General features: G+C 37.9%; 1 protein-coding gene across 2 annotated transcripts in view; it reads right to left on the bottom strand.

Moving 5' to 3' along the window:
- Nucleotides 1-12,667, bottom strand: part of CHD2 (chromodomain helicase DNA binding protein 2) — an 83,907-nt gene extending 71,240 nt beyond the window's left edge. For both annotated transcript variants that reach the window (XM_035335491.1, XM_035335495.1), the window contains exons 1-4: nt 12,582-12,667; nt 9,938-10,009; nt 9,124-9,212; nt 5,174-5,226 (exon numbers count right to left, since the gene is read on the bottom strand). The gene's annotated coding sequence lies outside the window, so the exon portion shown is untranslated. The remainder of the gene's footprint in view (nt 1-5,173; nt 5,227-9,123; nt 9,213-9,937; nt 10,010-12,581) is intronic.

Genomic DNA, 12,667 nt, shown 5'->3' with positions numbered 1-12,667 from the left:
AACTGCTGTCCGTTCTCCTTTCTTCAAACACAGATATCCATCAAAACCAATGCAAAGGCAAGAAAACTGGTTTCTTATATGAAGATGGTGACTGGAGACAAGACATTCCTAAAATTCCACCATCTTAACCCAGTTTTCCAGCTCATTGAAGACGTACAAGGCAACAGACAGACGCGTATAAACGAACAGAATGGCTGATCTAGTTACTGGTGGGAAAGGACACGTCAGAAGGCAGATGAAAATGGTCACAAGTTACACTAGTTGCTTCAGCAAGGCCACCGTACTACTCCTGATCCATATTCCAAATTTACTCTTCATGTAACAACAATCAAGCCCACAGGTGAGTGACAGAAACCAAACTGATCAAATGACTTTCCACATGGATGAAAACAAACCACATATTCCTATCTTTACATTTTCTTTCAAGAAAAATAAACTGACGTACTTCAAGAAAACTACTCATCCTCCTAACATGCAAAAATCAAGTACAGGAAATTCTGAAATGGTAAGAACATTATTTTAAAACAAATGATGACCATAGGAGATGAGAGTGATATACAAGAAAGGCTTTAAAATATCTTCATGACTTTTGAGTATCTGCACTCTAACATTACTTTCTTCTTTTGACCATGTATATCTTTAACCTCATTTTTAGTCTGAGAGCCAACTCCACCATTATGTTGTTCCCATGATAATTCTGGGCATATTCTCTCAAGTGACACAGAAATTACCCAGAGTACAGCAAAAAACAGTGGAGCCATCTAGTGGTCTCTCCATCATTCAAGTTTCTCCATTCTCATCTCAAAATAACCAGTAACAGCAAGGCAAACAGCAATGGAACCAGGGCAACAAGCCTTCATCTGACTTTCACAACTGTCCACGTGTCTTACATTCAACATTCCTCCATATGCAGCTTTCTTCCTTGCGTTAAGCACAATGGAAACACAGCACAACACACAGAAGTGAATGCGACATCTCGTAATTTGCTTTACATTGTGCAACATGTATAGCACTAACTTTATTCAGCCCATGGAATCTTTACATTTTCAAAAACAAAATAATCAAACATTTTGGTTTGCTGTATTTTTGTTTCTAGCATTCAACTCATCCTCAGTTAAGGCATAAATTGAGTATTTGGAAGGGTTTCTTTTCCATGCTAAACTAAAGAAACAGCTTGGGGTTTTGGTTGGTTGTTTTTGTGTGGTTTTTGTTTGTTAGTATGTTTATTTTTGCATTCTTATTGATGTACTACCCTAATCTCAAACTCAGATGTTTGAAGATAAGTTAATATTTTTGATATTTTTACACTAATGTTTTGACTAAAGTACCAAAACATGCAAATTATACCACCACAAAGTTGTCTGTTATTGTTACAATCAAATATTCAGAGGTACTAACAGGAGTGCAGTGTAAACCCTATAATGTATTTAAAATAATTCAGTTATTTTAAGAAATACGTAAATTTAATTACTGATACGAGCTTTCCCTGCCTCTCAAAAATGTGATTCAGTTACACATTACTCAACCTTGAAAGGCCCTTTTCAGTTGGGTTAGCCTTCTGCTCTAGCCACTAATGAGATCTGCCAAAAGCAATTTAAGGGCAAGTTTCTCTACTAGGTTCACCTACATTTGGTTGTAGCAAAAACTTTATGAGTAACCCTGTCAAATTCACTTTAAACTCTTCTTTTGACCTTGTAAAATAATTAGCAGTAAACACAACTGGTAACATAATTAAGAACGTGCTACAACAGCCCTTGGTCTAAAAGCTGTTTGTACATTGAAGACACTACAATAATGACCAAGTTTCTTCATGTGAAATCTACACTTGCATTAAAAGATTTCACAGTACTTGTTTACTCACGTTGTCTTTAAGGAACATTTTGATTTAAAAAAATCAGTAGTGTTGCTAAAATATACTCCTCCACTAAGACATATGCAGTGATCCTACATTTAATGTAAGCCATTGAATAGCCTTTTTTCCCCCAAATGACATTGAATATTTCATTCCTTCCCTAACATCAATTGGGCAACATTCTGTTTTTCAAACTTCTATTATCTACTGTTTACTCTATTTGTTTCCAAACACAGCACTTTGGCCATGATAAATAAAGGGCCTTGGTAGTCCATGCAATACTGCCAGTTTCCTTCAGATCCCTGGTAACAATTTGACACGTCTGTAATAACAGACAGAAACCATTCACTGCCACTCCTAAAGGTGTATGACAACAGGTTTTGAAATATCTATGTTTAAGAAGTTTTTGCTTCAGGTTTCTGTAATTACTTTTGTGTTGCTCTACCTACTAAGAGCTCACGGCAATAGAAGACATCCCCTATGGCCTAAGCCAGGGCCTCAATCATGTTGTGTTTGTTCAAACTCCGTATTTCTGAAGTACTATATTGAAGGCCAGTAACAAATGTAAAACAATCCTGCATCAGTGCAAGTGCATAAGACACCAGCACCGTTACTACATGTTCAGATTGAAGTCTCTCATGCTGAAGGTTTATACAAGATGACAAATTGCTAGAAAAAGGGAATTCACTCCAACAGAGGGAGCTGAATGGACAGAATGACGTTCCAAAGAAAACCTCAAGTTCTACACTCCACAGTTCATTAAAGATTTTACTCCTGAAGGCACCTCTCCATACTAGAGGGAAAGGCAAGCACGCCCTTTACTGAGGTCTAGAGCCTATCATGAGTAAGTAACTAAGTATGTACTCTGGGCAGTCCTAAGTCCTCTTACATTATTACATGTTCAGTAAGCACAGCACTGAAAGCACACCTCCTCATGTAGAATCAGGTGTTTTTAGTTGAGAAAGGCTGTTTTCCAGTTTTCTCAGATTTAGAGATTAACTTTCAGTAAGATGTGACCAAGGACTTGATGCAGAGGTGCACTCTTTGAAGGTATTATTTTTAAAACCAACTTTTTTTTAAAAAAAAAAAAAGAGCAAGTATCCTGAAGATTTGGGCCTAAATTAAGATAAACCATGTAACTGTTACTGTACTAGGCAAAGTGTGCCAATTTCAATAAAGTTCCTGGTATCCTCAAGTATTTCCCCCCTTCTAATTCAAAGAAAAATGTATTTAAAAATTAGTGTTTCAACTAAGCATGGCTAACGTTGGCAAACGGAGAAGGGAATAACAGGCTCTTTCAAGATCCATACATTTCTATGTTTTTACAAATGCATTTTGAAGCAACTCATTCTGAGGACAACTACTTCTCTAGTTCAGTTTCACATTCATCCCCTCCTCTAGGTAAAGATTGCAAAACAGAAAAAGATGGAATAATTACTCAGTGTTTAACTTTGAAGCCAAATTCCTACACGAGACACCAAATCTGACACAGCCTATTTACAATTCAATGAGAGAAAACAAAAATGCACAGAAAGATGCAGGAAACAGAGATAAGGATTTAATACTGAGGTGGAACATAATGACTCACATATTTAAAAATTATAGCAGATGACCTGGGAAGAAAGGCAACAGTAGACAGCACAGCAAGTTTCAAGGAATAATTGGAAGGAGCAACATTTACTTGTAACATAGTAAGAAATATGCCTTTGTACATGCATCTGCACTGTGAGAAATAGCTTAAAACTTTAGAAAGAACAACATAAGATTCACAGAACAGTAGATGAGGCACAAAGCAAATATCACCAAAACAGGCTCACACAGTAAGAACTGAATTCCTCAAGGTTCATCTGTTTCTATTGTTTTGCTTCAGAATTGAAAATTATGTGATAAATTGGTTCAAAATTAAGCGTAACAAAAAGCAGCACAAGACCACAATAACATGTTCAGCAGCAGTATGCTCCTTATCCCCACACACTCCTTTTTTCCTTCAGAAGAGCTCTACATTAGTCTTCGCATCATGTGAGTAGATGAGAAGAAAGCAAGGGACTTCGGAGTACAAACAGGGGGCGGCTGCTTTTCTAGCACCTAAGGCAGCACTGATGGCAGCTTGTACCAGTTAGGAATGGTTGCTGGAGGTCTCTGCTAACATATGTAACCACTGGACAGTTAAAAGTTACCAGCTATCATCTATCCACTGAAATGAGAGTATCTGCATCGTGGAACATTTTTTTCAAGCCATCTGTAGTCTAAGGCAGGCATTACTCAATCAGGTACCCTTTCAAAGGGAAAGAACCGTCTCCAAGAAACTGTCTCTTTTAAAGAAACATTCTGAAGCACAGTTCTACAGGAATACAGAGCCTCCCACTAAAAAGTCACTTAATGTACACAAAATTCAATGGATACCCTAATTAAAAGTGTAGAATCAAGGAGTGTGAATTTTAAGCAGAGAGGACAACAAAATGACTTGAGCATTTCCAGAGACAACTTCCAAGAGTCACAGAACCTGCTGGAGACAGCAAAAGGTTATCAAGACCAAATTTCTTTTAGTAAAGGAACTGGAGGCAGACCTACCCCCATATTCATCCTGTACAGAACTGAATGAGTTTTTCTACTCAAGGCTGTCAGTTCTGCATTTGACTGTATGGGGAATGACTCTGAAGTGAAATGTATCAGATGGCAGTTTAATATAGCCAACTCTATCAACATCACATACGGTTTTCTGCAAAGCTGAAACACTGACAAACAGAAAGAGAACAATCATAGAAGAAATATCTATGGAGACAATTACTATCTGCTCAAAGACCCTCACTTGATGCTGACAATACTTGAATACATGATACTTGAATACAATAGAAGTACAGGAGATGTTTTAGGCAAATTAATCCTACTATGATACTTTCCCCACAATTTGTTACCTCCATTTTAAGGTGTGTAGTATTTCTCTATGGTGACAGACATTCGCATATCAAACCCTTCTGAACAAGCATATATGATTTAACAGTTCTACAAGAAATATGGAGTTAACTTCAAAGCAGAAGACCAAAGTACCACAATTACGTATGAAAGCTGTTCTCCAGCAAGACAGGTTGAGAGTGCCACCCAAGCATAGCTTTCATCCCGGAGCAGCCCAGCAAGAATGCTGCTGCACCCTTCTCTGTGAGCCTTCCAGAAACACGCACACAAGCACACTTTAAGAACTTCAGGATGTATTCATCCAAAAATTTCAGCAAGTTAAACATTATGGCCATGTGTGTTTTTTTTTGACTTTTTTTAGTTGTCATTAAAGCTAAAAAGTAAATGTTATTAGGAATAACAACTTACCAGTGCTTCAACCAAGAGCAGTTATTTTGCTTACAGTAAATTCTTCAACACATCTGTAGGGAGAACAATATGTTAAACACTAAAATTTAACACAAAACCTGAACACTAGCCTAAGTCTATTACAAAAGTCCTATCCCGCAATGAAAACATTCCCGGCAGACCACAGCATGTGGTATAAGAGATATTTTTATCAGAAATTTGAACATGAGGTATGACTAGGCAACCTGCTATCGGAGAACCTCTGCAATCCCCCCCAAAAATCAGACCTAAACCTGCACACAAATCCCCTGGAGAAAAAAAAGACATAAAAAGCATAAGTATGCTGAAACTCATCTGTCCTCCACAGAACAATAATTAGAATACTCATTTCAGTAAGAGGCAGTATCAGTTAAGAGCAGAATTGTTTAACCCACTGACATGGAGTAAGTGATCTATATCCTATGAAGTTATTCATCATGTTCAAGTCCCAAATTTGAAAATTCCACTTGGAAAATGCTTATTGGCAATCCACATCATTAAACATCTAATCTAAATCACCTTACAGAGAGGTAACAGGTTTAAAATAAAACCTGAAACCTAAGCAACTCACCAAAGCCCCCTTTTTTGACTGTGAATTTCATTGGTATTAAGTAACCCACTGCTATAAGTTATCATCATAACATGGAAAAACAAACTGCTTCTCTTGTGAACTCTCTCAATCTACTTAGAACATAGCCTCCAATAATGCAAAAAATAACCTATTTGGTGTTATCATACTGTGCTTCATTTTCTATGATATTCTACATTTCCATCTTCCAACTGATAGCTACCCAGATGCGTAGGAAGAAACAAACAGATCAACAGAACAGGTTTATTTGTTGATAATAATTTACTTGAAAGAATTAATACAGGAAAAGATCCCTTCAAGGAAGGAAAAATAAAAATCTGGAGTCCTGAACTGCCACTAACATGTAGGATATCAAAATGAGTATGGAATCTGCATGTTTAAAACATGCATTTAAAATGTGATCCAACTGCAGTTAACGAATGGAAGCACGAACCTGATGTACTTGTAAAATGGTGGATGAGCACTTTGTAGAACAAACACAACATGGTTGCTGGACTCTGATCATCCAAACGGCATCTATCAGTCATTTACTCAGAGCACATTTACAAAGCTTTAGACGGGAACTAGGTAAAGAGGCTTACTTACGCTCTTTAAGCCTCCTTTTCTCCTGCATCAAACGCTTCACTCAATAAAACACTTAGAAGGTGATTTTGTATATAAAGACAAGGTAAAGCTGACACTTGAAAGATCTTCAACTTACAGCTCTCAGTCACTTCTAATGATTTATAGCACAGCTAAGGGGAAATTGTCTATATTTAAAGAAAATATAAATTAACTTAAATCTAGCATTAGCATCCAGTTATAGCAATTCCTCAGAAACTGTATTAAGCATACAGAATCTGCCTTTGTATCAGCACAGAGGAACAGCTTCCTCTACTAGAACAGTGAAGTTCAGACTTAACCAGAGAGCATTCTTCTCAGCTCAAAAAAAAAATATGGAAAACTCATTTATTGTTTTTCAGAGTGGTATCATTAACAACTATTAGAACTTCTCTAAAGTTAATATTTGAATCAGGCAATGAGTTTTATAAATCAGCACCAAGATATACAATAACGCATGAGTGATCATTTTTCCACCATTTTCAAATATACCTTTGCAATCTGAGCTTCGAAATCTTAATTCCCCAAACACATTCACTCCCAAGCCATGAAATGCAGGACAAAAGCTGAAGGTTTATGCCAAGGACAAACTAGAGAACTAGTAAATTTAAGCTTCAGCTGAAAAAATATTTTTTCTAACACCTAGATTTTCTATTTAGCACTCTTTTATAAATGTTGATTTGAAAATCTTTTAAACAGACCAGTCACATAATTGCTGTAGTCCCTGCGTGATTAAGAAAGCTATTCCATTTTTAAAAATAAACATGGACTTTTTAGGTAGTCTTACAGTTGTCTTGTATTTATTTCTGAATTACAGAAGAGATGCCATAGGTACAGCACAGACTACTCCACGGAAAACACACCTTGCATCACAGGTCGATTCCTCAAGAGACCAGCACTACTAGCTCCATGAATCAGGCAAGCACATCTCCTTTTCATAGCAGGAGGTGAGGCCAGCTGATCTATAGCTATTGACTTGGCACCAGTTTCTTTCTTGGGATAAATTAAGTATTTTTGCAAGGAAGATACAACATATCACCATACCAATGCCTTTGCACATAAGCTGTCACTCCTATAAATGTTATGCCTCATTAATATGCTGTAGGGTGGTCATGAACTTAAACCTTTCCTTGAATCCCCAGTAACATATATCTAGCCTACTGAAGCCTACCTACCTAAAGAGCAAGCTGCCACTTATTAGATGAAAACATGTTGCTCATACAAGGGAAGAAGGCTCCGAAGAGCTCACAAAAGCAGCAATAGATATTTGAAACTGTTTGTATTATAATATCTATTCAGCACCAACAGCACCATGATGATATAGGAAATACGTAAGACAATTAAGATTGAAGTGCTCAATTTAATATACATTATAAAATGCTCAGGTCACTCGAGATGACTCAACTCATGGACACTTCCTTTTTTTAAGAGCAAGCCAATCAAAAGTGGTAACTTCAGAAGTTTAAGAATATAACATTAGGAATGCAAGTCTTGAGTTTGACAAGTTCGTTGACAAGACCCATTATTACGGTGAGGGTTTGAGCATATGCTTTTATCTGAATCACGGTCCAGTCTTGGCTTTATTGTAATAGACTGTGTAACGTGTCTGGCAATTCTGACCCTCTAAATTAAAGAGCCACATAGGATTTCAAGTATGTTCTGCTGGTCCTCTCAAGGTGTCAGATCATTTCTAGCCAGACTTCCGTTCACAAGCTTCTCGTCAGACAGTTACACAATGAAGGTCCAGAACGTACCTAACAACCTTGTTAGTTTCTTACTAGCTATTCTGTGTCTAGTGTATGTCTAATACATATAAACATCATTTCGTTTTTATCTTGCATATTAGCAGTACCTCACTGCACAAAAACTTTATCACAATTCAATCAGTTTTAAAACGCTTAATCAGAATTGGTATGCAACTCCTCTTATACGAGCAGGCTGAATCCTTCACCCAAGCCATTGAGAATAGCTGCGCTCCAGTAAGAGTTCATACGATCAGTATTCTTAAGTTATCGTGATAAGTTATTTTTAAAAAGCAAATTATCAGGAGTATTTTTGAGAGTTCTGATACATGTCTCCACAAAGATACCTTAAGCTTTGAGGTCCTGAATTTACACAGAAGTACATTAGGATGGTAAGCTGTGAAAAGGAACCAGTTAAGACGGACAAACAAGATTCCCAACTTCTAATTACACGGTGGTGAGAGCATGACCCAAGTGTAACATGTTACTCTGTCACTATATGTAGAACCCTGAAGTAAGCCTAAAATAAAAAACATTAGAAAGCTGACTGGTTTCTACTGCAATAAGGACAGACTTTTTAATTCAGACTGAGTGTGGGTTTAGGCTTTTAAGAGTAAATTTAAGTTGAAATGAGAATTTCTACGTTTATTGCATAAAATCCAAAGTTTAACAAATGTTAGTTATGAACAAATCAATACCTTGAACTCAAGTAATCAAACTCTAGAAATAAACTGAATGTCATTAGTAGCAATGACAACCCTCGCAAGCAAAGCTCTATTCTACAGTGTGTTATGGTCATTTCAGAATCTTAAGCATCTTATAGCTGACCATAAAGATCTTTGGAAAAGTGTGAAGAGACGTTAACGTTACATTTATTATATAGCGCACTTGAAAACTCTTGTTAAGACTTGAAAGAAAATTCAACATGGTCTTAGCTAAAATATTTGATGTCTATTTTGCTCACCAAAATTTACTTCTAAAAAAAAAAAAGAGTAACGTACCTGGTGTGCACAGTACTTAATTTGATCAAGGTCTTTTACTTGACCAGCCATCTGAATCTTTGGAAGTAACAAAAATATCCAGTACTACCCTTTAAAGAAAAAAGCAACAAAAGAAACAGGTTTGTCTGAAAACAGAGATACGTACAGATTTTACCTACAGTTCTAAGGTTCTTAACCAATGCAAACTTTCTGAAGATACAGAAGATGTCTTTCAGTTGACAAGAATTGTACCTAGAGTACTACAAGGTAATATACTATCTTCATTTGCCAAGCGTTAACATTAAGGTCTCCAAATAGGAGAAAGAGGCCTCAAAATATTCTTCTGCACAAATACCTGAAGTCTAGAGTTATTTTGCGTATACAGATTTTACAATATGCCCAAGCATTAATGCTACAAACTCATTAAGTACAAAAAACATGCATTTTATTAAAGTTGAATGCATGTTTTCACGGGTGAAAAAGGGCAAGTGGAACATTTGGGTTCGTATGAACATATTGTCACTTCCCATCAAACACAATGCATTTGTGTGCCTATACATATAGAAACACTCTCCTTTTTAAAAAGCCTTAGAAAAGCTAAGAACAACACAGCAGCAACATATACATCATTAATTCCTTAACTTTTATTTTTAATAACTCTACCATACGCGTAGAAAGAAGGCTTTTTAGAAGTCCAAGTAATTTATAAAATGTACTCTTTCCAAAATAAAAATACCTTTTTTTCCTTCCAATCCGCACAGTAGTGAAAAAGCGAAACCCAAGATAAAAAAAATACGTAAATGAACATATGAACAGAAGTTGTAACCACTCTTACCTAAGAAAATAAGGTACGAACGATTCTTCTGGAAGCCACTCAGGAACTAAGGTATTGTTCATGGAATTCTACCTAAGAGAAAAAAGAAAGTACGTGAATTTTCAGCATTTTGCTTCAGAAAAGGTTAAGAAGTAAGATGCTTGAAATGTATTGATCTTTATATAATTAAGTTAGAAAAAAAACGATAGCAGTAACTGTATCTTTAGAACTCAACTCTAAAAATAAAAGTACGGGTGGCTGTACATACTTGGCTAAGAAAAACATTGGAGATGAAAAGCGAATGACATACAACATGCATGATCTGTGTTTTTGCATGAGTAGCTCTAATCTGCTCTCCTGTCTCCCACTATTTTGGGTACACGATTAGATGCCTAGCCAATTTAATTTTTCCTTTTAAGTAATTTATTGCACAATGCCTCTCAGTCCCTCTACTTCTTTCACATTAAAGTCTCTAAAAGTAAGCTATGCAAAATTAAATGAAATTATTTTGCTATTGCTGGAGGTTTTAAAATGGCTTCTGTCATCAGCTTTTGTGAATTTTAAGTCACAAGTTACTTGATCTCCCCAAATAAGGTATCTTTTTTGCCCTTTCAAATAGTTTAAAACCTTCAGGTCCTTTGACCTTTTATGAGATCCCAAGCTATGCTCTTCAAGACAAGGAACAACCTATTTGCATTACCTTTAGTCAACTTTTCTCGCTTTTATGAAAATGCTTAACCTTGAATTTTGCAGCGGTTACATTTACCACCATTACTTCATACTCAAGAGTAAGTTGAAAAATCATTCCGTTAATATGCAGGTAAATTTAATACTATGGCAATGTTACACGATAAAATATCGAAATTAAAACTCCAGCACCCTATAGATACAAAATTGCAGAATCACTGAATATACAAAAAATAAAAGCAGTTTCTTTCCAAAGACAACTGCCATATTGATTTCAGTAACTAAAAAACAACTCAAAACTACCTTAAAAAAAAAGCCCCCTAATATATTGAAAAATTAAAAATAAAAATACAGCAGACCCCCACCTAAAGCTAGAACTTTCTTTTCAGCAAAGTGGGTATGTCAGAACCTGTTCTACACCACAGAACTGTTGCTGGGGTTATAAAACCACTATAATCCGAATCTAAAATAAAGATACCAAACACTTTGCATAAAGGTGATAGAACTCCAATGGCTGCTCAAACTTGTATTTCTACCTCAGAAAAATAGAACTTCATTGTTAAAATGATGGATTTGTATTTGCAGTGAAGAACTAAAAATGTAGATTTACCTCAAACCGCAGTATTTAAAACCTGCATGGAGTTTTATAACCTCGTACAACTACACAAGAAATAAATCCTTTAAATATGGCTATACACAATCCCCAATTAAAATTGAAGTTCCCTACTTAATATTTACCTCCTGCTTTACTGGAGTGACTTTCTATAAATTTGGAATTACAATTTTGCCCCTAAATTGTTAATCGTTGAATGCGAGCCAATGCAAAACAAAACGTTCCATTTAAACTCGAATTTTCAGAAAGTACTGCAATAGGTGTTGTACAACTTCTAAATTATTAGCCGACAAAACAACGATAAAAATGCTATATAGACAGAAACGACTGCAAGATCCCTGAAAAACGCATAAACTGAGTATTAAAAACAAAACTGTCACCCAATAGACGGTTTTTAAAAGCCTTTACTGTCTCAGACAAACCCCTATCGTGTAATTCATATTTAAGCAACTACCTTTTCTTCTCCTGCTGTAGTCTAAATCACAACTGTAGTATTTTGCCAACTTTAAACTGTAGACTTGGCATGACTTTTGTTTTTTTTTCTTATGCTTCTAAGTTTCTGCATTGCCACTTTAACTGCGAAATTATATTGGATTCAATTCTGAAGAGTTTTCTTTAAAGTTTAGCACCTGAACTGCTGTTTTTCAAGTGAAGTAAATTTCTATCTATTGTTTCAGTAAGTAATAAGCTGTCTCATCCGCAGCCTGTTTTTTTCTTACTGGCTTATAAGGAGTTAAAAGCCAACACCCCACAAAAAAACCACCAAGTTTTATTTTTAAGAGAAAAGGACATGGCGGCTTTGTTCCTACAAACTCCGCCGACACAGCCCGCGTTCGTGCAGCACCGGGCACCGAGCGCTCTTTAAAGAGCTACGGGGCTAAACATTTCCCCGGTGATGCAGTCCAGCCCTCGCACCCCCCCACCCCACCCCCCTCGCGCTGCTGCATTGGAGTTGGAAGCTGCTGTGCAGCTGCCCCCGAGGGGCTCGGGTCCGCAGCCCCCCCCACACGGGTCCCCGTCCCCGTCCCCAGCGGGGTGCAACCCGCAGCCGCCCCCATCCCCTCGCCGCACCGGGCTGCGCGGAGCCCCTCGGTGTTACACGAAGGGGGGGGCTCGGGGAGCGCCCTGCGGAGCGGGAGCCCCTCGGCGGCAGCGGGGAGGTCTCGGAGCGGGGCTCCCCTCACGGCACCCCAATGCCGACCACTTCCAGAGCCCCTCGGGGGTGGCGGAGCCGAGCGAGGGACCCCGGGGGAGCGGCGGCGGCGGGAGCGGCGGCGGCCCCCTCCCCCCGCGGGCTCCAAGGACATTTTGTTTTTCCTCTCAAGGACAAAGGACAATGAGGAGCGAGGGGACCCGCGCACTTACCGGCTCCGCGCAGCCCGCTGCCTGCCAAGGGGGGCCCGGGGCGCCGCTGCCCTCCTCGCCCTGCCCGCGGCGGGGCCCCGGCTTGG

Source organism: Oxyura jamaicensis, chromosome 10 (assembly GCF_011077185.1).
Source record: "Oxyura jamaicensis isolate SHBP4307 breed ruddy duck chromosome 10, BPBGC_Ojam_1.0, whole genome shotgun sequence".
NCBI classification, from domain to species: domain Eukaryota; kingdom Metazoa; phylum Chordata; class Aves; order Anseriformes; family Anatidae; genus Oxyura; species Oxyura jamaicensis.
The sequence above is the reverse complement of the archived record's forward strand: the minus strand, read 5'-3'. Positions and strand labels throughout refer to the sequence as shown.